Raw genomic sequence first — 22158 nt, 5'->3', positions numbered from 1 at the left:
CCCCCCCCCATGTTATGTTACATAGTTACATAGTTAGTACGGTCGAAAAAAGACATATGTCCATCAAGTTCAACCAGGGAATTAAGGGGTAGGGGTGTGGCGCGATATTGGGGAAGGGATGAGATTTTATATTTCTTCATAAGCATTAATCTTATTTTGTCAATTAGGAACATTCAGCACCCACCCGCTATCAAGGCAGCTGCCTATCATGTCATGCCCTACCTGCACAGGTGTGCTGGCTACTCAAATGATCCAATTAAGGAGGCCATTTAGTCAGCAGCAGCAGAAGTCCTGTGCCTGGACGCTCCAACAGGGGCCAGACACAAGCAGAAGCAGAAGCAGCAGAAGCAGCAGCAGCACCACCTTTTGTTTTTTGGCTGCAGCAGCAGCAAGGCCCACAGGGCTGGCTAGCTGGCTAGCCAGCAAGCAGGTAGCAATGAAAGTAGGAATCTTTCTTTTTAACCCTGTAAGGGGGTGGTGCACTGTACCCGAAGATACTGCCATATCGGGTCAATGCATAGGGCGACGGAAGCAAGCTTCGAAATCGGCCCCCGTTCTCAAAAATCCATTTAATATATGGTCCCCAGATAGGGGACGTATCAGATATTAAACTGATAAGAACAGATACTACACTTGATCTTAGCCAAAAGGCCGAGAAGCGATAACCGTGAAAGGGGCGGGCCCAACAAGGTCCCCTTCATGGGCACTATCACTGCTTGCTGTCAGGGAGGCTGCCAGACAATTTTCCATGCACACTCTGGGCTGGGGGGCAGTCAACCACCAGTACACACAGCAGAACCTAAACCCATACCATTATTGCTAAGCAGCAAGACAGGGGCCCATTGCACTCCCACGGGGCCTTTTTAAATGCAATCCATAACCCGGATTTGCCAGGAACCCTTCTTACTCCTCCTACTTGCATGTGACACTGGGCTTAGGATCTGCATAGGAAACACACACACAAGCACACACCTACCTTTGTTGCCTGCAGATGCCTCCTTGGCTGTCCCCAAACGGTATCAAACCAACACCCACGGGAAGCTGTAAGCATAGAGGACATGCCTGCACCCCATTGGACTTACCTGTGTGGGTTAAATCCGGGTTATTTGACAACCTATGGCGGTGATGGTTCTGCTCAGGCAGAGCAGTGCTGATGCTCCTCATAAAGCTGTCGCTGCTGTGAAGGTTCTAGGTGACATCACAAATCCCTATGGTTACATACACAACAAAGCTGGGTTGTTGTTGTTTACACTCTGCAAGGCCTGTGGAAGTGAGTGACATCATAGCACTGTAGTTCTGAGGGTTCAAGATGGATGCAACAATCTCCTGTTGCTTCTATGAAGGCCGTAATAGACGACATCACCAAACAGCTCCATAGTCACATACACAGCAAAGGAGAGATGTTGTTTACACCTAGTGATGTCAGTGGTATTGAGTGACATCACAGCACAGTGCTAAGGCTCCTGGGCCTGGACACAGCAGCGGCTGCAATATCTCAACGGAGAATACGTTTATATCTATGTGTGTGTGTGCGCATATATATATATATATATATATATATATATATATATATATATATTTCTCCGCCGAAATCACTTTTAAACCCATTTCCACCTTTTTTTCCCTTCTCTTCCTCTTACTTTTTTTTCACGTTTTTTTACGTTTTTCTCCTTTTCGCCTCTTTTCTGGGCGTATTATTCTTCTTTTTCTTCTTTTTTTTCGTCTAATGCATACCCCATCAGTGCAGCAATGCTTATTCAATACCGCCAGCAGATGGAGACACTGGGGGATAATTTTCTAAGGATTTATACTGATTTTTCCTGTCTGAATTTGTCGCACAGAAAGTTGCAGGCCAAATATGTGTGACATTTCTGCGACTTTAGCTTCTAGAGCATTTTTACAACATTATACATAGGTGCTGAATACATAAAAAGCGACTGTTCAGCGACAGACAAGTCGCATCGGCTGAAAGTAGGCCAGAATGTCAGTCCATGTTGGAGCAGGTTTAGATACAGTCTAAAGCATAGATCTCAAAGTCTGTGCACAGAATTTAGCAAGGGCCTCGCACCTTCTGATGCATCAGGTAGGTGCACAATAGCATAGCCTAACCCTCTGTACTTTGGTCTATATTGATGCGGGACATAGACAGCCAGCTGATGACCAATCCATTAGTGCAATGGATGGCTGGAAGCATTTGTCTTTGCCTTTGCAATACCACAGAAGCAATGCATGGTCAATGTACAGCAATGACACACCTGTGTGAACAGCCAGGAGACCCCCCCCCCCCATGTTATGTTACATAGTTAGTACGGTCGAAAAAAGACATATGTCCATCAAGTTCAACCAGGGAATTAAGGGGTAGGGGTGTGGCGCGATATTGGGGAAGGGATGAGATTTTATATTTCTTCATAAGCATTAATCTTATTTTGTCAATTAGGAACATTCAGCACCCACCCGCTATCAAGGCAGCTGCCTATCATGTCATGCCCTACCTGCACAGGTGTGCTGGCTACTCAAATGATCCAATTAAGGAGGCCATTTAGTCAGCAGCAGCAGAAGTCCTGTGCCTGGACGCTCCAACAGGGGCCAGACACAAGCAGAAGCAGAAGCAGCAGAAGCAGCAGCAGCACCACCTTTTGTTTTTTGGCTGCAGCAGCAGCAAGGCCCACAGGGCTGGCTAGCTGGCTAGCCAGCAAGCAGGTAGCAATGAAAGTAGGAATCTTTCTTTTTAACCCTGTAAGGGGGTGGTGCACTGTACCCGAAGATACTGCCATATCGGGTCAATGCATAGGGCGACGGAAGCAAGCTTCGAAATCGGCCCCCGTTCTCAAAAATCCATTTAATATATGGTCCCCAGATAGGGGACGTATCAGATATTAAACTGATAAGAACAGATACTACACTTGATCTTAGCCAAAAGGCCGAGAAGCGATAACCGTGAAAGGGGCGGGCCCAACAAGGTCCCCTTCATGGGCACTATCACTGCTTGCTGTCAGGGAGGCTGCCAGACAATTTTCCATGCACACTCTGGGCTGGGGGGCAGTCAACCACCAGTACACACAGCAGAACCTAAACCCATACCATTATTGCTAAGCAGCAAGACAGGGGCCCATTGCACTCCCACGGGGCCTTTTTAAATGCAATCCATAACCCGGATTTGCCAGGAACCCTTCTTACTCCTCCTACTTGCATGTGACACTGGGCTTAGGATCTGCATAGGAAACACACACACAAGCACACACCTACCTTTGTTGCCTGCAGATGCCTCCTTGGCTGTCCCCAAACGGTATCAAACCAACACCCACGGGAAGCTGTAAGCATAGAGGACATGCCTGCACCCCATTGGACTTACCTGTGTGGGTTAAATCCGGGTTATTTGACAACCTATGGCGGTGATGGTTCTGCTCAGGCAGAGCAGTGCTGATGCTCCTCATAAAGCTGTCGCTGCTGTGAAGGTTCTAGGTGACATCACAAATCCCTATGGTTACATACACAACAAAGCTGGGTTGTTGTTGTTTACACTCTGCAAGGCCTGTGGAAGTGAGTGACATCATAGCACTGTAGTTCTGAGGGTTCAAGATGGATGCAACAATCTCCTGTTGCTTCTATGAAGGCCGTAATAGACGACATCACCAAACAGCTCCATAGTCACATACACAGCAAAGGAGAGATGTTGTTTACACCTAGTGATGTCAGTGGTATTGAGTTATTGAGTGACATCACAGCACAGTGCTAAGGCTCCTGGGCCTGGACACAGCAGCGGCTGCAATATCTCAACGGAGAATACGTTTATATCTATGTGTGTGTGTGCGCATATATATATATATATATATATATATATATATATATATATATATATATTCTCCGCCGAAATCACTTTTAAACCCATTTCCACCTTTTTTTCCCTTCTCTTCCTCTTACTTTTTTTTCACGTTTTTTTACGTTTTTCTCCTTTTCGCCTCTTTTCTGGGCGTATTATTCTTCTTTTTCTTCTTTTTTTTCGTCTAATGCATACCCCATCAGTGCAGCAATGCTTATTCAATACCGCCAGCAGATGGAGACACTGGGGGATAATTTTCTAAGGATTTATACTGATTTTTCCTGTCTGAATTTGTCGCACAGAAAGTTGCAGGCCAAATATGTGTGACATTTCTGCGACTTTAGCTTCTAGAGCATTTTTACAACATTATACATAGGTGCTGAATACATAAAAAGCGACTGTTCAGCGACAGACAAGTCGCATCGGCTGAAAGTAGGCCAGAATGTCAGTCCATGTTGGAGCAGGTTTAGATACAGTCTAAAGCATAGATCTCAAAGTCTGTGCACAGAATTTAGCAAGGGCCTCGCACCTTCTGATGCATCAGGTAGGTGCACAATAGCATAGCCTAACCCTCTGTACTTTGGTCTATATTGATGCGGGACATAGACAGCCAGCTGATGACCAATCCATTAGTGCAATGGATGGCTGGAAGCATTTGTCTTTGCCTTTGCAATACCACAGAAGCAATGCATGGTCAATGTACAGCAATGACACACCTGTGTGAACAGCCAGGAGACCCCCCCCCCCCCATGTTATGTTACATAGTTACATAGTTAGTACGGTCGAAAAAAGACATATGTCCATCAAGTTCAACCAGGGAATTAAGGGGTAGGGGTGTGGCGCGATATTGGGGAAGGGATGAGATTTTATATTTCTTCATAAGCATTAATCTTATTTTGTCAATTAGGAACATTCAGCACCCACCCGCTATCAAGGCAGCTGCCTATCATGTCATGCCCTACCTGCACAGGTGTGCTGGCTACTCAAATGATCCAATTAAGGAGGCCATTTAGTCAGCAGCAGCAGAAGTCCTGTGCCTGGACGCTCCAACAGGGGCCAGACACAAGCAGAAGCAGAAGCAGCAGAAGCAGCACCACCTTTTGTTTTTTGGCTGCAGCAGCAGCAAGGCCCACAGGGCTGGCTAGCTGGCTAGCCAGCAAGCAGGTAGCAATGAAAGTAGGAATCTTTCTTTTTAACCCTGTAAGGGGGTGGTGCACTGTACCCGAAGATACTGCCATATCGGGTCAATGCATAGGGCGACGGAAGCAAGCTTCGAAATCGGCCCCCGTTCTCAAAAATCCATTTAATATATGGTCCCCAGATAGGGGACGTATCAGATATTAAACTGATAAGAACAGATACTACACTTGATCTTAGCCAAAAGGCCGAGAAGCGATAACCGTGAAAGGGGCGGGCCCAACAAGGTCCCCTTCATGGGCACTATCACTGCTTGCTGTCAGGGAGGCTGCCAGACAATTTTCCATGCACACTCTGGGCTGGGGGGCAGTCAACCACCAGTACACACAGCAGAACCTAAACCCATACCATTATTGCTAAGCAGCAAGACAGGGGCCCATTGCACTCCCACGGGGCCTTTTTAAATGCAATCCATAACCCGGATTTGCCAGGAACCCTTCTTACTCCTCCTACTTGCATGTGACACTGGGCTTAGGATCTGCATAGGAAACACACACACAAGCACACACCTACCTTTGTTGCCTGCAGATGCCTCCTTGGCTGTCCCCAAACGGTATCAAACCAACACCCACGGGAAGCTGTAAGCATAGAGGACATGCCTGCACCCCATTGGACTTACCTGTGTGGGTTAAATCCGGGTTATTTGACAACCTATGGCGGTGATGGTTCTGCTCAGGCAGAGCAGTGCTGATGCTCCTCATAAAGCTGTCGCTGCTGTGAAGGTTCTAGGTGACATCACAAATCCCTATGGTTACATACACAACAAAGCTGGGTTGTTGTTGTTTACACTCTGCAAGGCCTGTGGAAGTGAGTGACATCATAGCACTGTAGTTCTGAGGGTTCAAGATGGATGCAACAATCTCCTGTTGCTTCTATGAAGGCCGTAATAGACGACATCACCAAACAGCTCCATAGTCACATACACAGCAAAGGAGAGATGTTGTTTACACCTAGTGATGTCAGTGGTATTGAGTGACATCACAGCACAGTGCTAAGGCTCCTGGGCCTGGACACAGCAGCGGCTGCAATATCTCAACGGAGAATACGTTTATATCTATGTGTGTGTGTGCGCATATATATATATATATATATATATATATATATATATATATATATATTCTCCGCCGAAATCACTTTTAAACCCATTTCCACCTTTTTTTCCCTTCTCTTCCTCTTACTTTTTTTTCACGTTTTTTTACGTTTTTCTCCTTTTCGCCTCTTTTCTGGGCGTATTATTCTTCTTTTTCTTCTTTTTTTTCGTCTAATGCATACCCCATCAGTGCAGCAATGCTTATTCAATACCGCCAGCAGATGGAGACACTGGGGGATAATTTTCTAAGGATTTATACTGATTTTTCCTGTCTGAATTTGTCGCACAGAAAGTTGCAGGCCAAATATGTGTGACATTTCTGCGACTTTAGCTTCTAGAGCATTTTTACAACATTATACATAGGTGCTGAATACATAAAAAGCGACTGTTCAGCGACAGACAAGTCGCATCGGCTGAAAGTAGGCCAGAATGTCAGTCCATGTTGGAGCAGGTTTAGATACAGTCTAAAGCATAGATCTCAAAGTCTGTGCACAGAATTTAGCAAGGGCCTCGCACCTTCTGATGCATCAGGTAGGTGCACAATAGCATAGCCTAACCCTCTGTACTTTGGTCTATATTGATGCGGGACATAGACAGCCAGCTGATGACCAATCCATTAGTGCAATGGATGGCTGGAAGCATTTGTCTTTGCCTTTGCAATACCACAGAAGCAATGCATGGTCAATGTACAGCAATGACACACCTGTGTGAACAGCCAGGAGACCCCCCCCCCCCATGTTATGTTACATAGTTACATAGTTAGTACGGTCGAAAAAAGACATATGTCCATCAAGTTCAACCAGGGAATTAAGGGGTAGGGGTGTGGCGCGATATTGGGGAAGGGATGAGATTTTATATTTCTTCATAAGCATTAATCTTATTTTGTCAATTAGGAACATTCAGCACCCACCCGCTATCAAGGCAGCTGCCTATCATGTCATGCCCTACCTGCACAGGTGTGCTGGCTACTCAAATGATCCAATTAAGGAGGCCATTTAGTCAGCAGCAGCAGAAGTCCTGTGCCTGGACGCTCCAACAGGGGCCAGACACAAGCAGAAGCAGAAGCAGCAGAAGCAGCAGCAGCACCACCTTTTGTTTTTTGGCTGCAGCAGCAGCAAGGCCCACAGGGCTGGCTAGCTGGCTAGCCAGCAAGCAGGTAGCAATGAAAGTAGGAATCTTTCTTTTTAACCCTGTAAGGGGGTGGTGCACTGTACCCGAAGATACTGCCATATCGGGTCAATGCATAGGGCGACGGAAGCAAGCTTCGAAATCGGCCCCCGTTCTCAAAAATCCATTTAATATATGGTCCCCAGATAGGGGACGTATCAGATATTAAACTGATAAGAACAGATACTACACTTGATCTTAGCCAAAAGGCCGAGAAGCGATAACCGTGAAAGGGGCGGGCCCAACAAGGTCCCCTTCATGGGCACTATCACTGCTTGCTGTCAGGGAGGCTGCCAGACAATTTTCCATGCACACTCTGGGCTGGGGGGCAGTCAACCACCAGTACACACAGCAGAACCTAAACCCATACCATTATTGCTAAGCAGCAAGACAGGGGCCCATTGCACTCCCACGGGGCCTTTTTAAATGCAATCCATAACCCGGATTTGCCAGGAACCCTTCTTACTCCTCCTACTTGCATGTGACACTGGGCTTAGGATCTGCATAGGAAACACACACACAAGCACACACCTACCTTTGTTGCCTGCAGATGCCTCCTTGGCTGTCCCCAAACGGTATCAAACCAACACCCACGGGAAGCTGTAAGCATAGAGGACATGCCTGCACCCCATTGGACTTACCTGTGTGGGTTAAATCCGGGTTATTTGACAACCTATGGCGGTGATGGTTCTGCTCAGGCAGAGCAGTGCTGATGCTCCTCATAAAGCTGTCGCTGCTGTGAAGGTTCTAGGTGACATCACAAATCCCTATGGTTACATACACAACAAAGCTGGGTTGTTGTTGTTTACACTCTGCAAGGCCTGTGGAAGTGAGTGACATCATAGCACTGTAGTTCTGAGGGTTCAAGATGGATGCAACAATCTCCTGTTGCTTCTATGAAGGCCGTAATAGACGACATCACCAAACAGCTCCATAGTCACATACACAGCAAAGGAGAGATGTTGTTTACACCTAGTGATGTCAGTGGTATTGAGTGACATCACAGCACAGTGCTAAGGCTCCTGGGCCTGGACACAGCAGCGGCTGCAATATCTCAACGGAGAATACGTTTATATCTATGTGTGTGTGTGCGCATATATATATATATATATATATATATATATATATATATATATATATATTTCTCCGCCGAAATCACTTTTAAACCCATTTCCACCTTTTTTTCCCTTCTCTTCCTCTTACTTTTTTTTCACGTTTTTTTACGTTTTTCTCCTTTTCGCCTCTTTTCTGGGCGTATTATTCTTCTTTTTCTTCTTTTTTTTCGTCTAATGCATACCCCATCAGTGCAGCAATGCTTATTCAATACCGCCAGCAGATGGAGACACTGGGGGATAATTTTCTAAGGATTTATACTGATTTTTCCTGTCTGAATTTGTCGCACAGAAAGTTGCAGGCCAAATATGTGTGACATTTCTGCGACTTTAGCTTCTAGAGCATTTTTACAACATTATACATAGGTGCTGAATACATAAAAAGCGACTGTTCAGCGACAGACAAGTCGCATCGGCTGAAAGTAGGCCAGAATGTCAGTCCATGTTGGAGCAGGTTTAGATACAGTCTAAAGCATAGATCTCAAAGTCTGTGCACAGAATTTAGCAAGGGCCTCGCACCTTCTGATGCATCAGGTAGGTGCACAATAGCATAGCCTAACCCTCTGTACTTTGGTCTATATTGATGCGGGACATAGACAGCCAGCTGATGACCAATCCATTAGTGCAATGGATGGCTGGAAGCATTTGTCTTTGCCTTTGCAATACCACAGAAGCAATGCATGGTCAATGTACAGCAATGACACACCTGTGTGAACAGCCAGGAGACCCCCCCCCCCCATGTTATGTTACATAGTTACATAGTTAGTACGGTCGAAAAAAGACATATGTCCATCAAGTTCAACCAGGGAATTAAGGGGTAGGGGTGTGGCGCGATATTGGGGAAGGGATGAGATTTTATATTTCTTCATAAGCATTAATCTTATTTTGTCAATTAGGAACATTCAGCACCCACCCGCTATCAAGGCAGCTGCCTATCATGTCATGCCCTACCTGCACAGGTGTGCTGGCTACTCAAATGATCCAATTAAGGAGGCCATTTAGTCAGCAGCAGCAGAAGTCCTGTGCCTGGACGCTCCAACAGGGGCCAGACACAAGCAGAAGCAGAAGCAGCAGAAGCAGCAGCAGCACCACCTTTTGTTTTTTGGCTGCAGCAGCAGCAAGGCCCACAGGGCTGGCTAGCTGGCTAGCCAGCAAGCAGGTAGCAATGAAAGTAGGAATCTTTCTTTTTAACCCTGTAAGGGGGTGGTGCACTGTACCCGAAGATACTGCCATATCGGGTCAATGCATAGGGCGACGGAAGCAAGCTTCGAAATCGGCCCCCGTTCTCAAAAATCCATTTAATATATGGTCCCCAGATAGGGGACGTATCAGATATTAAACTGATAAGAACAGATACTACACTTGATCTTAGCCAAAAGGCCGAGAAGCGATAACCGTGAAAGGGGCGGGCCCAACAAGGTCCCCTTCATGGGCACTATCACTGCTTGCTGTCAGGGAGGCTGCCAGACAATTTTCCATGCACACTCTGGGCTGGGGGGCAGTCAACCACCAGTACACACAGCAGAACCTAAACCCATACCATTATTGCTAAGCAGCAAGACAGGGGCCCATTGCACTCCCACGGGGCCTTTTTAAATGCAATCCATAACCCGGATTTGCCAGGAACCCTTCTTACTCCTCCTACTTGCATGTGACACTGGGCTTAGGATCTGCATAGGAAACACACACACAAGCACACACCTACCTTTGTTGCCTGCAGATGCCTCCTTGGCTGTCCCCAAACGGTATCAAACCAACCCCCACGGGAAGCTGTAAGCATAGAGGACATGCCTGCACCCCATTGGACTTACCTGTGTGGGTTAAATCCGGGTTATTTGACAACCTATGGCGGTGATGGTTCTGCTCAGGCAGAGCAGTGCTGATGCTCCTCATAAAGCTGTCGCTGCTGTGAAGGTTCTAGGTGACATCACAAATCCCTATGGTTACATACACAACAAAGCTGGGTTGTTGTTGTTTACACACTGCAAGGCCTGTGGAAGTGAGTGACATCATAGCACTGTAGTTCTGAGGGTTCAAGATGGATGCAACAATCTCCTGTTGCTTCTATGAAGGCCGTAATAGACGACATCACCAAACAGCTCCATAGTCACATACACAGCAAAGGAGAGATGTTGTTTACACCTAGTGATGTCAGTGGTATTGAGTGACATCACAGCACAGTGCTAAGGCTCCTGGGCCTGGACACAGCAGCGGCTGCAATATCTCAACGGAGAATACGTTTATATCTATGTGTGTGTGTGCGCATATATATATATATATATATATATATATATATATATATATATATATATATTTCTCCGCCGAAATCACTTTTAAACCCATTTCCACCTTTTTTTCCCTTCTCTTCCTCTTACTTTTTTTTCACGTTTTTTTACGTTTTTCTCCTTTTCGCCTCTTTTCTGGGCGTATTATTCTTCTTTTTCTTCTTTTTTTTCGTCTAATGCATACCCCATCAGTGCAGCAATGCTTATTCAATACCGCCAGCAGATGGAGACACTGGGGGATAATTTTCTAAGGATTTATACTGATTTTTCCTGTCTGAATTTGTCGCACAGAAAGTTGCAGGCCAAATATGTGTGACATTTCTGCGACTTTAGCTTCTAGAGCATTTTTACAACATTATACATAGGTGCTGAATACATAAAAAGCGACTGTTCAGCGACAGACAAGTCGCATCGGCTGAAAGTAGGCCAGAATGTCAGTCCATGTTGGAGCAGGTTTAGATACAGTCTAAAGCATAGATCTCAAAGTCTGTGCACAGAATTTAGCAAGGGCCTCGCACCTTCTGATGCATCAGGTAGGTGCACAATAGCATAGCCTAACCCTCTGTACTTTGGTCTATATTGATGCGGGACATAGACAGCCAGCTGATGACCAATCCATTAGTGCAATGGATGGCTGGAAGCATTTGTCTTTGCCTTTGCAATACCACAGAAGCAATGCATGGTCAATGTACAGCAATGACACACCTGTGTGAACAGCCAGGAGACCCCCCCCCCCATGTTATGTTACATAGTTACATAGTTAGTACGGTCGAAAAAAGACATATGTCCATCAAGTTCAACCAGGGAATTAAGGGGTAGGGGTGTGGCGCGATATTGGGGAAGGGATGAGATTTTATATTTCTTCATAAGCATTAATCTTATTTTGTCAATTAGGAACATTCAGCACCCACCCGCTATCAAGGCAGCTGCCTATCATGTCATGCCCTACCTGCACAGGTGTGCTGGCTACTCAAATGATCCAATTAAGGAGGCCATTTAGTCAGCAGCAGCAGAAGTCCTGTGCCTGGACGCTCCAACAGGGGCCAGACACAAGCAGAAGCAGAAGCAGCAGAAGCAGCAGCAGCACCACCTTTTGTTTTTTGGCTGCAGCAGCAGCAAGGCCCACAGGGCTGGCTAGCTGGCTAGCCAGCAAGCAGGTAGCAATGAAAGTAGGAATCTTTCTTTTTAACCCTGTAAGGGGGTGGTGCACTGTACCCGAAGATACTGCCATATCGGGTCAATGCATAGGGCGACGGAAGCAAGCTTCGAAATCGGCCCCCGTTCTCAAAAATCCATTTAATATATGGTCCCCAGATAGGGGACGTATCAGATATTAAACTGATAAGAACAGATACTACACTTGATCTTAGCCAAAAGGCCGAGAAGCGATAACCGTGAAAGGGGCGGGCCCAACAAGGTCCCCTTCATGGGCACTATCACTGCTTGCTGTCAGGGAGGCTGCCAGACAATTTTCCATGCACACTCTGGGCTGGGGGGCAGTCAACCACCAGTACACACAGCAGAACCTAAACCCATACCATTATTGCTAAGCAGCAAGACAGGGGCCCATTGCACTCCCACGGGGCCTTTTTAAATGCAATCCATAACCCGGATTTGCCAGGAACCCTTCTTACTCCTCCTACTTGCATGTGACACTGGGCTTAGGATCTGCATAGGAAACACACACACAAGCACACACCTACCTTTGTTGCCTGCAGATGCCTCCTTGGCTGTCCCCAAACGGTATCAAACCAACACCCACGGGAAGCTGTAAGCATAGAGAACATGCCTGCACCCCATTGGACTTACCTGTGTGGGTTAAATCCGGGTTATTTGACAACCTATGGCGGTGATGGTTCTGCTCAGGCAGAGCAGTGCTGATGCTCCTCATAAAGCTGTCGCTGCTGTGAAGGTTCTAGGTGACATCACAAATCCCTATGGTTACATACACAACAAAGCTGGGTTGTTGTTGTTTACACTCTGCAAGGCCTGTGGAAGTGAGTGACATCATAGCACTGTAGTTCTGAGGGTTCAAGATGGATGCAACAATCTCCTGTTGCTTCTATGAAGGCCGTAATAGACGACATCACCAAACAGCTCCATAGTCACATACACAGCAAAGGAGAGATGTTGTTTACACCTAGTGATGTCAGTGGTATTGAGTGACATCACAGCACAGTGCTAAGGCTCCTGGGCCTGGACACAGCAGCGGCTGCAATATCTCAACGGAGAATACGTTTATATCTATGTGTGTGTGTGCGCATATATATATATATATATATATATATATTTCTCCGCCGAAATCACTTTTAAACCCATTTCCACCTTTTTTTCCCTTCTCTTCCTCTTACTTTTTTTTCACGTTTTTTTACGTTTTTCTCCTTTTCGCCTCTTTTCTGGGCGTATTATTCTTCTTTTTCTTCTTTTTTTTCGTCTAATGCATACCCCATCAGTGCAGCAATGCTTATTCAATACCGCCAGCAGATGGAGACACTGGGGGATAATTTTCTAAGGATTTATACTGATTTTTCCTGTCTGAATTTGTCGCACAGAAAGTTGCAGGCCAAATATGTGTGACATTTCTGCGACTTTAGCTTCTAGAGCATTTTTACAACATTATACATAGGTGCTGAATACATAAAAAGCGACTGTTCAGCGACAGACAAGTCGCATCGGCTGAAAGTAGGCCAGAATGTCAGTCCATGTTGGAGCAGGTTTAGATACAGTCTAAAGCATAGATCTCAAAGTCTGTGCACAGAATTTAGCAAGGGCCTCGCACCTTCTGATGCATCAGGTAGGTGCACAATAGCATAGCCTAACCCTCTGTACTTTGGTCTATATTGATGCGGGACATAGACAGCCAGCTGATGACCAATCCATTAGTGCAATGGATGGCTGGAAGCATTTGTCTTTGCCTTTGCAATACCACAGAAGCAATGCATGGTCAATGTACAGCAATGACACACCTGTGTGAACAGCCAGGAGACCCCCCCCCCCATGTTATGTTACATAGTTACATAGTTAGTACGGTCGAAAAAAGACATATGTCCATCAAGTTCAACCAGGGAATTAAGGGGTAGGGGTGTGGCGCGATATTGGGGAAGGGATGAGATTTTATATTTCTTCATAAGCATTAATCTTATTTTGTCAATTAGGAACATTCAGCACCCACCCGCTATCAAGGCAGCTGCCTATCATGTCATGCCCTACCTGCACAGGTGTGCTGGCTACTCAAATGATCCAATTAAGGAGGCCATTTAGTCAGCAGCAGCAGAAGTCCTGTGCCTGGACACTCCAACAGGGGCCAGACACAAGCAGAAGCAGAAGCAGCAGAAGCAGCAGCAGCACCACCTTTTGTTTTTTGGCTGCAGCAGCAGCAAGGCCCACAGGGCTGGCTAGCTGGCTAGCCAGCAAGCAGGTAGCAATGAAAGTAGGAATCTTTCTTTTTAACCCTGTAAGGGGGTGGTGCACTGTACCCGAAGATACTGCCATATCGGGTCAATGCATAGGGCGACGGAAGCAAGCTTCGAAATCGGCCCCCGTTCTCAAAAATCCATTTAATATATGGTCCCCAGATAGGGGACGTATCAGATATTAAACTGATAAGAACAGATACTACACTTGATCTTAGCCAAAAGGCCGAGAAGCGATAACCGTGAAAGGGGCGGGCCCAACAAGGTCCCCTTCATGGGCACTATCACTGCTTGCTGTCAGGGAGGCTGCCAGACAATTTTCCATGCACACTCTGGGCTGGGGGGCAGTCAACCACCAGTACACACAGCAGAACCTAAACCCATACCATTATTGCTAAGCAGCAAGACAGGGGCCCATTGCACTCCCACGGGGCCTTTTTAAATGCAATCCATAACCCGGATTTGCCAGGAACCCTTCTTACTCCTCCTACTTGCATGTGACACTGGGCTTAGGATCTGCATAGGAAACACACACACAAGCACACACCTACCTTTGTTGCCTGCAGATGCCTCCTTGGCTGTCCCCAAACGGTATCAAACCAACACCCACGGGAAGCTGTAAGCATAGAGGACATGCCTGCACCCCATTGGACTTACCTGTGTGGGTTAAATCCGGGTTATTTGACAACCTATGGCGGTGATGGTTCTGCTCAGGCAGAGCAGTGCTGATGCTCCTCATAAAGCTGTCGCTGCTGTGAAGGTTCTAGGTGACATCACAAATCCCTATGGTTACATACACAACAAAGCTGGGTTGTTGTTGTTTACACTCTGCAAGGCCTGTGGAAGTGAGTGACATCATAGCACTGTAGTTCTGAGGGTTCAAGATGGATGCAACAATCTCCTGTTGCTTCTATGAAGGCCGTAATAGACGACATCACCAAACAGCTCCATAGTCACATACACAGCAAAGGAGAGATGTTGTTTACACCTAGTGATGTCAGTGGTATTGAGTGACATCACAGCACAGTGCTAAGGCTCCTGGGCCTGGACACAGCAGCGGCTGCAATATCTCAACGGAGAATACGTTTATATCTATGTGTGTGTGTGCGCATATATATATATATATATATATATATATATATATATATATATATATATATATATATATTTCTCCGCCGAAATCACTTTTAAACCCATTTCCACCTTTTTTTCCCTTCTCTTCCTCTTACTTTTTTTTCACGTTTTTTTACGTTTTTCTCCTTTTCGCCTCTTTTCTGGGCGTATTATTCTTCTTTTTCTTCTTTTTTTTCGTCTAATGCATACCCCATCAGTGCAGCAATGCTTATTCAATACCGCCAGCAGATGGAGACACTGGGGGATAATTTTCTAAGGATTTATACTGATTTTTCCTGTCTGAATTTGTCGCACAGAAAGTTGCAGGCCAAATATGTGTGACATTTCTGCGACTTTAGCTTCTAGAGCATTTTTACAACATTATACATAGGTGCTGAATACATAAAAAGCGACTGTTCAGCGACAGACAAGTCGCATCGGCTGAAAGTAGGCCAGAATGTCAGTCCATGTTGGAGCAGGTTTAGATACAGTCTAAAGCATAGATCTCAAAGTCTGTGCACAGAATTTAGCAAGGGCCTCGCACCTTCTGATGCATCAGGTAGGTGCACAATAGCATAGCCTAACCCTCTGTACTTTGGTCTATATTGATGCGGGACATAGACAGCCAGCTGATGACCAATCCATTAGTGCAATGGATGGCTGGAAGCATTTGTCTTTGCCTTTGCAATACCACAGAAGCAATGCATGGTCAATGTACAGCAATGACACACCTGTGTGAACAGCCAGGAGACCCCCCCCCCCATGTTATGTTACATAGTTACATAGTTAGTACGGTCGAAAAAAGACATATGTCCATCAAGTTCAACCAGGGAATTAAGGGGTAGGGGTGTGGCGCGATATTGGGGAAGGGATGAGATTTTATATTTCTTCATAAGCATTAATCTTATTTTGTCAATTAGGAACATTCAGCACCCACCCGCTATCAAGGCAGCTGCCTATCATGTCATGCCCTACCTGCACAGGTGTGCTGGCTACTCAAATGATCCAATTAAGGAGGCCATTTAGTCAGCAGCAGCAGAAGTCCTGTGCCTGGACGCTCCAACAGGGGCCAGACACAAGCAGAAGCAGAAGCAGCAGAAGCAGCAGCAGCACCACCTTTTGTTTTTTGGCTGCAGCAGCAGCAAGGCCCACAGGGCTGGCTAGCTGGCTAGCCAGCAAGCAGGTAGCAATGAAAGTAGGAATCTTTCTTTTTAACCCTGTAAGGGGGTGGTGCACTGTACCCGAAGATACTGCCATATCGGGTCAATGCATAGGGCGACGGAAGCAAGCTTCGAAATCGGCCCCCGTTCTCAAAAATCCATTTAATATATGGTCCCCAGATAGGGGACGTATCAGATATTAAACTGATAAGAACAGATACTACACTTGATCTTAGCCAAAAGGCCGAGAAGCGATAACCGTGAAAGGGGCGGGCCCAACAAGGTCCCCTTCATGGGCACTATCACTGCTTGCTGTCAGGGAGGCTGCCAGACAATTTTCCATGCACACTCTGGGCTGGGGGGCAGTCAACCACCAGTACACACAGCAGAACCTAAACCCATACCATTATTGCTAAGCAGCAAGACAGGGGCCCATTGCACTCCCACGGGGCCTTTTTAAATGCAATCCATAACCCGGATTTGCCAGGAACCCTTCTTACTCCTCCTACTTGCATGTGACACTGGGCTTAGGATCTGCATAGGAAACACACACACAAGCACACACCTACCTTTGTTGCCTGCAGATGCCTCCTTGGCTGTCCCCAAACGGTATCAAACCAACACCCACGGGAAGCTGTAAGCATAGAGGACATGCCTGCACCCCATTGGACTTACCTGTGTGGGTTAAATCCGGGTTATTTGACAACCTATGGCGGTGATGGTTCTGCTCAGGCAGAGCAGTGCTGATGCTCCTCATAAAGCTGTCGCTGCTGTGAAGGTTCTAGGTGACATCACAAATCCCTATGGTTACATACACAACAAAGCTGGGTTGTTGTTGTTTACACTCTGCAAGGCCTGTGGAAGTGAGTGACATCATAGCACTGTAGTTCTGAGGGTTCAAGAGATGCAACAATCTCCTGTTGCTTCTATGAAGGCCGTAATAGACGACATCACCAAACAGCTCCATAGTCACATACACAGCAAAGGAGAGATGTTGTTTACACCTAGTGATGTCAGTGGTATTGAGTGACATCACAGCACAGTGCTAAGGCTCCTGGGCCTGGACACAGCAGCGGCTGCAATATCTCAACGGAGAATACGTTTATATCTATGTGTGTGTGTGCGCATATATATATATATATATATATATATATATATATATATATATATATATATATCTCCGCCGAAATCACTTTTAAACCCATTTCCACCTTTTTTTCCCTTCTCTTCCTCTTACTTTTTTTTCACGTTTTTTTACGTTTTTCTCCTTTTCGCCTCTTTTCTGGGCGTATTATTCTTCTTTTTCTTCTTTTTTTTCGTCTAATGCATACCCCATCAGTGCAGCAATGCTTATTCAATACCGCCAGCAGATGGAGACACTGGGGGATAATTTTCTAAGGATTTATACTGATTTTTCCTGTCTGAATTTGTCGCACAGAAAGTTGCAGGCCAAATATGTGTGACATTTCTGCGACTTTAGCTTCTAGAGCATTTTTACAACATTATACATAGGTGCTGAATACATAAAAAGCGACTGTTCAGCGACAGACAAGTCGCATCGGCTGAAAGTAGGCCAGAATGTCAGTCCATGTTGGAGCAGGTTTAGATACAGTCTAAAGCATAGATCTCAAAGTCTGTGCACAGAATTTAGCAAGGGCCTCGCACCTTCTGATGCATCAGGTAGGTGCACAATAGCATAGCCTAACCCTCTGTACTTTGGTCTATATTGATGCGGGACATAGACAGCCAGCTGATGACCAATCCATTAGTGCAATGGATGGCTGGAAGCATTTGTCTTTGCCTTTGCAATACCACAGAAGCAATGCATGGTCAATGTACAGCAATGACACACCTGTGTGAACAGCCAGGAGACCCCCCCCCCCATGTTATGTTACATAGTTACATAGTTAGTACGGTCGAAAAAAGACATATGTCCATCAAGTTCAACCAGGGAATTAAGGGGTAGGGGTGTGGCGCGATATTGGGGAAGGGATGAGATTTTATATTTCTTCATAAGCATTAATCTTATTTTGTCAATTAGGAACATTCAGCACCCACCCGCTATCAAGGCAGCTGCCTATCATGTCATGCCCTACCTGCACAGGTGTGCTGGCTACTCAAATGATCCAATTAAGGAGGCCATTTAGTCAGCAGCAGCAGAAGTCCTGTGCCTGGACGCTCCAACAGGGGCCAGACACAAGCAGAAGCAGAAGCAGCAGAAGCAGCAGCAGCACCACCTTTTGTTTTTTGGCTGCAGCAGCAGCAAGGCCCACAGGGCTGGCTAGCTGGCTAGCCAGCAAGCAGGTAGCAATGAAAGTAGGAATCTTTCTTTTTAACCCTGTAAGGGGGTGGTGCACTGTACCCGAAGATACTGCCATATCGGGTCAATGCATAGGGCGACGGAAGCAAGCTTCGAAATCGGCCCCCGTTCTCAAAAATCCATTTAATATATGGTCCCCAGATAGGGGACGTATCAGATATTAAACTGATAAGAACAGATACTACACTTGATCTTAGCCAAAAGGCCGAGAAGCGATAACCGTGAAAGGGGCGGGCCCAACAAGGTCCCCTTCATGGGCACTATCACTGCTTGCTGTCAGAGAGGCTGCCAGACAATTTTCCATGCACACTCTGGGCTGGGGGGCAGTCAACCACCAGTACACACAGCAGAACCTAAACCCATACCATTATTGCTAAGCAGCAAGACAGGGGCCCATTGCACTCCCACGGGGCCTTTTTAAATGCAATCCATAACCCGGATTTGCCAGGAACCCTTCTTACTCCTCCTACTTGCATGTGACACTGGGCTTAGGATCTGCATAGGAAACACACACACAAGCACACACCTACCTTTGTTGCCTGCAGATGCCTCCTTGGCTGTCCCCAAACGGTATCAAACCAACACCCACGGGAAGCTGTAAGCATAGAGGACATGCCTGCACCCCATTGGACTTACCTGTGTGGGTTAAATCCGGGTTATTTGACAACCTATGGCGGTGATGGTTCTGCTCAGGCAGAGCAGTGCTGATGCTCCTCATAAAGCTGTCGCTGCTGTGAAGGTTCTAGGTGACATCACAAATCCCTATGGTTACATACACAACAAAGCTGGGTTGTTGTTGTTTACACTCTGCAAGGCCTGTGGAAGTGAGTGACATCATAGCACTGTAGTTCTGAGGGTTCAAGATGGATGCAACAATCTCCTGTTTGTTGCTTCTATGAAGGCCGTAATAGACGACATCACCAAACAGCTCCATAGTCACATACACAGCAAAGGAGAGATGTTGTTTACACCTAGTGATGTCAGTGGTATTGAGTGACATCACAGCACAGTGCTAAGGCTCCTGGGCCTGGACACAGCAGCGGCTGCAATATCTCAACGGAGAATACGTTTATATCTATGTGTGTGTGTGCGCATATATATATATATATATATATATATATATATATATATATATATATTTCTCCGCCGAAATCACTTTTAAACCCATTTCCACCTTTTTTTCCCTTCTCTTCCTCTTACTTTTTTTTCACGTTTTTTTACGTTTTTCTCCTTTTCGCCTCTTTTCTGGGCGTATTATTCTTCTTTTTCTTCTTTTTTTTCGTCTAATGCATACCCCATCAGTGCAGCAATGCTTATTCAATACCGCCAGCAGATGGAGACACTGGGGGATAATTTTCTAAGGATTTATACTGATTTTTCCTGTCTGAATTTGTCGCACAGAAAGTTGCAGGCCAAATATGTGTGACATTTCTGCGACTTTAGCTTCTAGAGCATTTTTACAACATTATACATAGGTGCTGAATACATAAAAAGCGACTGTTCAGCGACAGACAAGTCGCATCGGCTGAAAGTAGGCCAGAATGTCAGTCCATGTTGGAGCAGGTTTAGATACAGTCTAAAGCATAGATCTCAAAGTCTGTGCACAGAATTTAGCAAGGGCCTCGCACCTTCTGATGCATCAGGTAGGTGCACAATAGCATAGCCTAACCCTCTGTACTTTGGTCTATATTGATGCGGGACATAGACAGCCAGCTGATGACCAATCCATTAGTGCAATGGATGGCTGGAAGCATTTGTCTTTGCCTTTGCAATACCACAGAAGCAATGCATGGTCAATGTACAGCAATGACACACCTGTGTGAACAGCCAGGAGACCCCCCCCCCCCCCATGTTATGTTACATAGTTACATAGTTAGTACGGTCGAAAAAAGACATATGTCCATCAAGTTCAACCAGGGAATTAAGGGGTAGGGGTGTGGCGCGATATTGGGGAAGGGATGAGATTTTATATTTCTTCATAAGCATTAATCTTATTTTGTCAATTAGGAACATTCAGCACCCACCCGCTATCAAGGCAGCTGCCTATCATGTCATGCCCTACCTGCACAGGTGTGCTGGCTACTCAAATGATCCAATTAAGGAGGCCATTTAGTCAGCAGCAGCAGAAGTCCTGTGCCTGGACGCTCCAACAGGGGCCAGACACAAGCAGAAGCAGAAGCAGCAGCAGCACCACCTTTTGTTTTTGGCTGCAGCAGCAGCAAGGCCCACAGGGCTGGCTAGCTGGCTAGCCAGCAAGCAGGTAGCAATGAAAGTAGGAATCTTTCTTTTTAACCCTGTAAGGGGGTGGTGCACTGTACCCGAAGATACTGCCATATCGGGTCAATGCATAGGGCGACGGAAGCAAGCTTCGAAATCGGCCCCCGTTCTCAAAAATCCATTTAATATATGGTCCCCAGATAGGGGACGTATCAGATATTAAACTGATAAGAACAGATACTACACTTGATCTTAGCCAAAAGGCCGAGAAGCGATAACCGTGAAAGGGGCGGGCCCAACAAGGTCCCCTTCATGGGCACTATCACTGCTTGCTGTCAGGGAGGCTGCCAGACAATTTTCCATGCACACTCTGGGCTGGGGGGCAGTCAACCACCAGTACACACAGCAGAACCTAAACCCATACCATTATTGCTAAGCAGCAAGACAGGGGCCCATTGCACTCCCACGGGGCCTTTTTAAATGCAATCCATAACCCGGATTTGCCAGGAACCCTTCTTACTCCTCCTACTTGCATGTGACACTGGGCTTAGGATCTGCATAGGAAACACACACACAAGCACACACCTACCTTTGTTGCCTGCAGATGCCTCCTTGGCTGTCCCCAAACGGTATCAAACCAACACCCACGGGAAGCTGTAAGCATAGAGGACATGCCTGCACCCCATTGGACTTACCTGTGTGGGTTAAATCCGGGTTATTTGACAACCTATGGCGGTGATGGTTCTGCTCAGGCAGAGCAGTGCTGATGCTCCTCATAAAGCTGTCGCTGCTGTGAAGGTTCTAGGTGACATCACAAATCCCTATGGTTACATACACAACAAAGCTGGGTTGTTGTTGTTTACACTCTGCAAGGCCTGTGGAAGTGAGTGACATCATAGCACTGTAGTTCTGAGGGTTCAAGATGGATGCAACAATCTCCTGTTGCTTCTATGAAGGCCGTAATAGACGACATCACCAAACAGCTCCATAGTCACATACACAGCAAAGGAGAGATGTTGTTTACACCTAGTGATGTCAGTGGTATTGAGTGACATCACAGCACAGTGCTAAGGCTCCTGGGCCTGGACACAGCAGCGGCTGCAATATCTCAACGGAGAATACGTTTATATCTATGTGTGTGTGTGCGCATATATATATATATATATATATATATATATATATATATATATATTTCTCCGCCGAAATCACTTTTAAACCCATTTCCACCTTTTTTTCCCTTCTCTTCCTCTTACTTTTTTTTCAC

At 46.1% G+C, this 22158-nt stretch overlaps 10 non-coding genes across 10 annotated transcripts; all 10 read right to left on the bottom strand.

Moving 5' to 3' along the window:
* Positions 1-472: 472 nt before the first annotated feature.
* Positions 473-663, bottom strand: LOC130307286 (U2 spliceosomal RNA). The gene has a single exon (XR_008856476.1). It is a non-coding gene; the product is annotated as a U2 spliceosomal RNA (small nuclear RNA).
* A 2079-nt stretch (positions 664-2742) lies between these two features.
* Positions 2743-2933, bottom strand: LOC130307285 (U2 spliceosomal RNA). Its single transcript, XR_008856475.1, has one exon. It is a non-coding gene; the product is annotated as a U2 spliceosomal RNA (small nuclear RNA).
* Positions 2934-5026: 2093 nt separating this feature from the next.
* LOC130307284 (U2 spliceosomal RNA) lies at positions 5027-5217 on the bottom strand. The gene has a single exon (XR_008856474.1). It is a non-coding gene; the product is annotated as a U2 spliceosomal RNA (small nuclear RNA).
* Positions 5218-7305: 2088 nt separating this feature from the next.
* Positions 7306-7496, bottom strand: LOC130307283 (U2 spliceosomal RNA). The gene has a single exon (XR_008856473.1). It is a non-coding gene; the product is annotated as a U2 spliceosomal RNA (small nuclear RNA).
* Positions 7497-9587: 2091 nt separating this feature from the next.
* Positions 9588-9778, bottom strand: LOC130307282 (U2 spliceosomal RNA). The gene has a single exon (XR_008856472.1). It is a non-coding gene; the product is annotated as a U2 spliceosomal RNA (small nuclear RNA).
* A 2092-nt stretch (positions 9779-11870) lies between these two features.
* LOC130307280 (U2 spliceosomal RNA) lies at positions 11871-12061 on the bottom strand. Its single transcript, XR_008856471.1, has one exon. It is a non-coding gene; the product is annotated as a U2 spliceosomal RNA (small nuclear RNA).
* Positions 12062-14131: 2070 nt separating this feature from the next.
* Positions 14132-14322, bottom strand: LOC130307279 (U2 spliceosomal RNA). The gene has a single exon (XR_008856470.1). It is a non-coding gene; the product is annotated as a U2 spliceosomal RNA (small nuclear RNA).
* A 2100-nt stretch (positions 14323-16422) lies between these two features.
* On the bottom strand, positions 16423-16613 carry LOC130307278 (U2 spliceosomal RNA). Its single transcript, XR_008856469.1, has one exon. It is a non-coding gene; the product is annotated as a U2 spliceosomal RNA (small nuclear RNA).
* Positions 16614-18703: 2090 nt separating this feature from the next.
* On the bottom strand, positions 18704-18894 carry LOC130307277 (U2 spliceosomal RNA). The gene has a single exon (XR_008856468.1). It is a non-coding gene; the product is annotated as a U2 spliceosomal RNA (small nuclear RNA).
* A 2085-nt stretch (positions 18895-20979) lies between these two features.
* On the bottom strand, positions 20980-21170 carry LOC130307276 (U2 spliceosomal RNA). Its single transcript, XR_008856467.1, has one exon. It is a non-coding gene; the product is annotated as a U2 spliceosomal RNA (small nuclear RNA).
* Positions 21171-22158: the final 988 nt, after the last annotated feature.

This window comes from Hyla sarda, unplaced genomic scaffold (genome assembly GCF_029499605.1).
Source record: "Hyla sarda isolate aHylSar1 unplaced genomic scaffold, aHylSar1.hap1 scaffold_142, whole genome shotgun sequence".
NCBI lineage: Eukaryota > Metazoa > Chordata > Amphibia > Anura > Hylidae > Hyla > Hyla sarda.
This window is presented reverse-complemented; position numbering and strand designations above follow the sequence as displayed.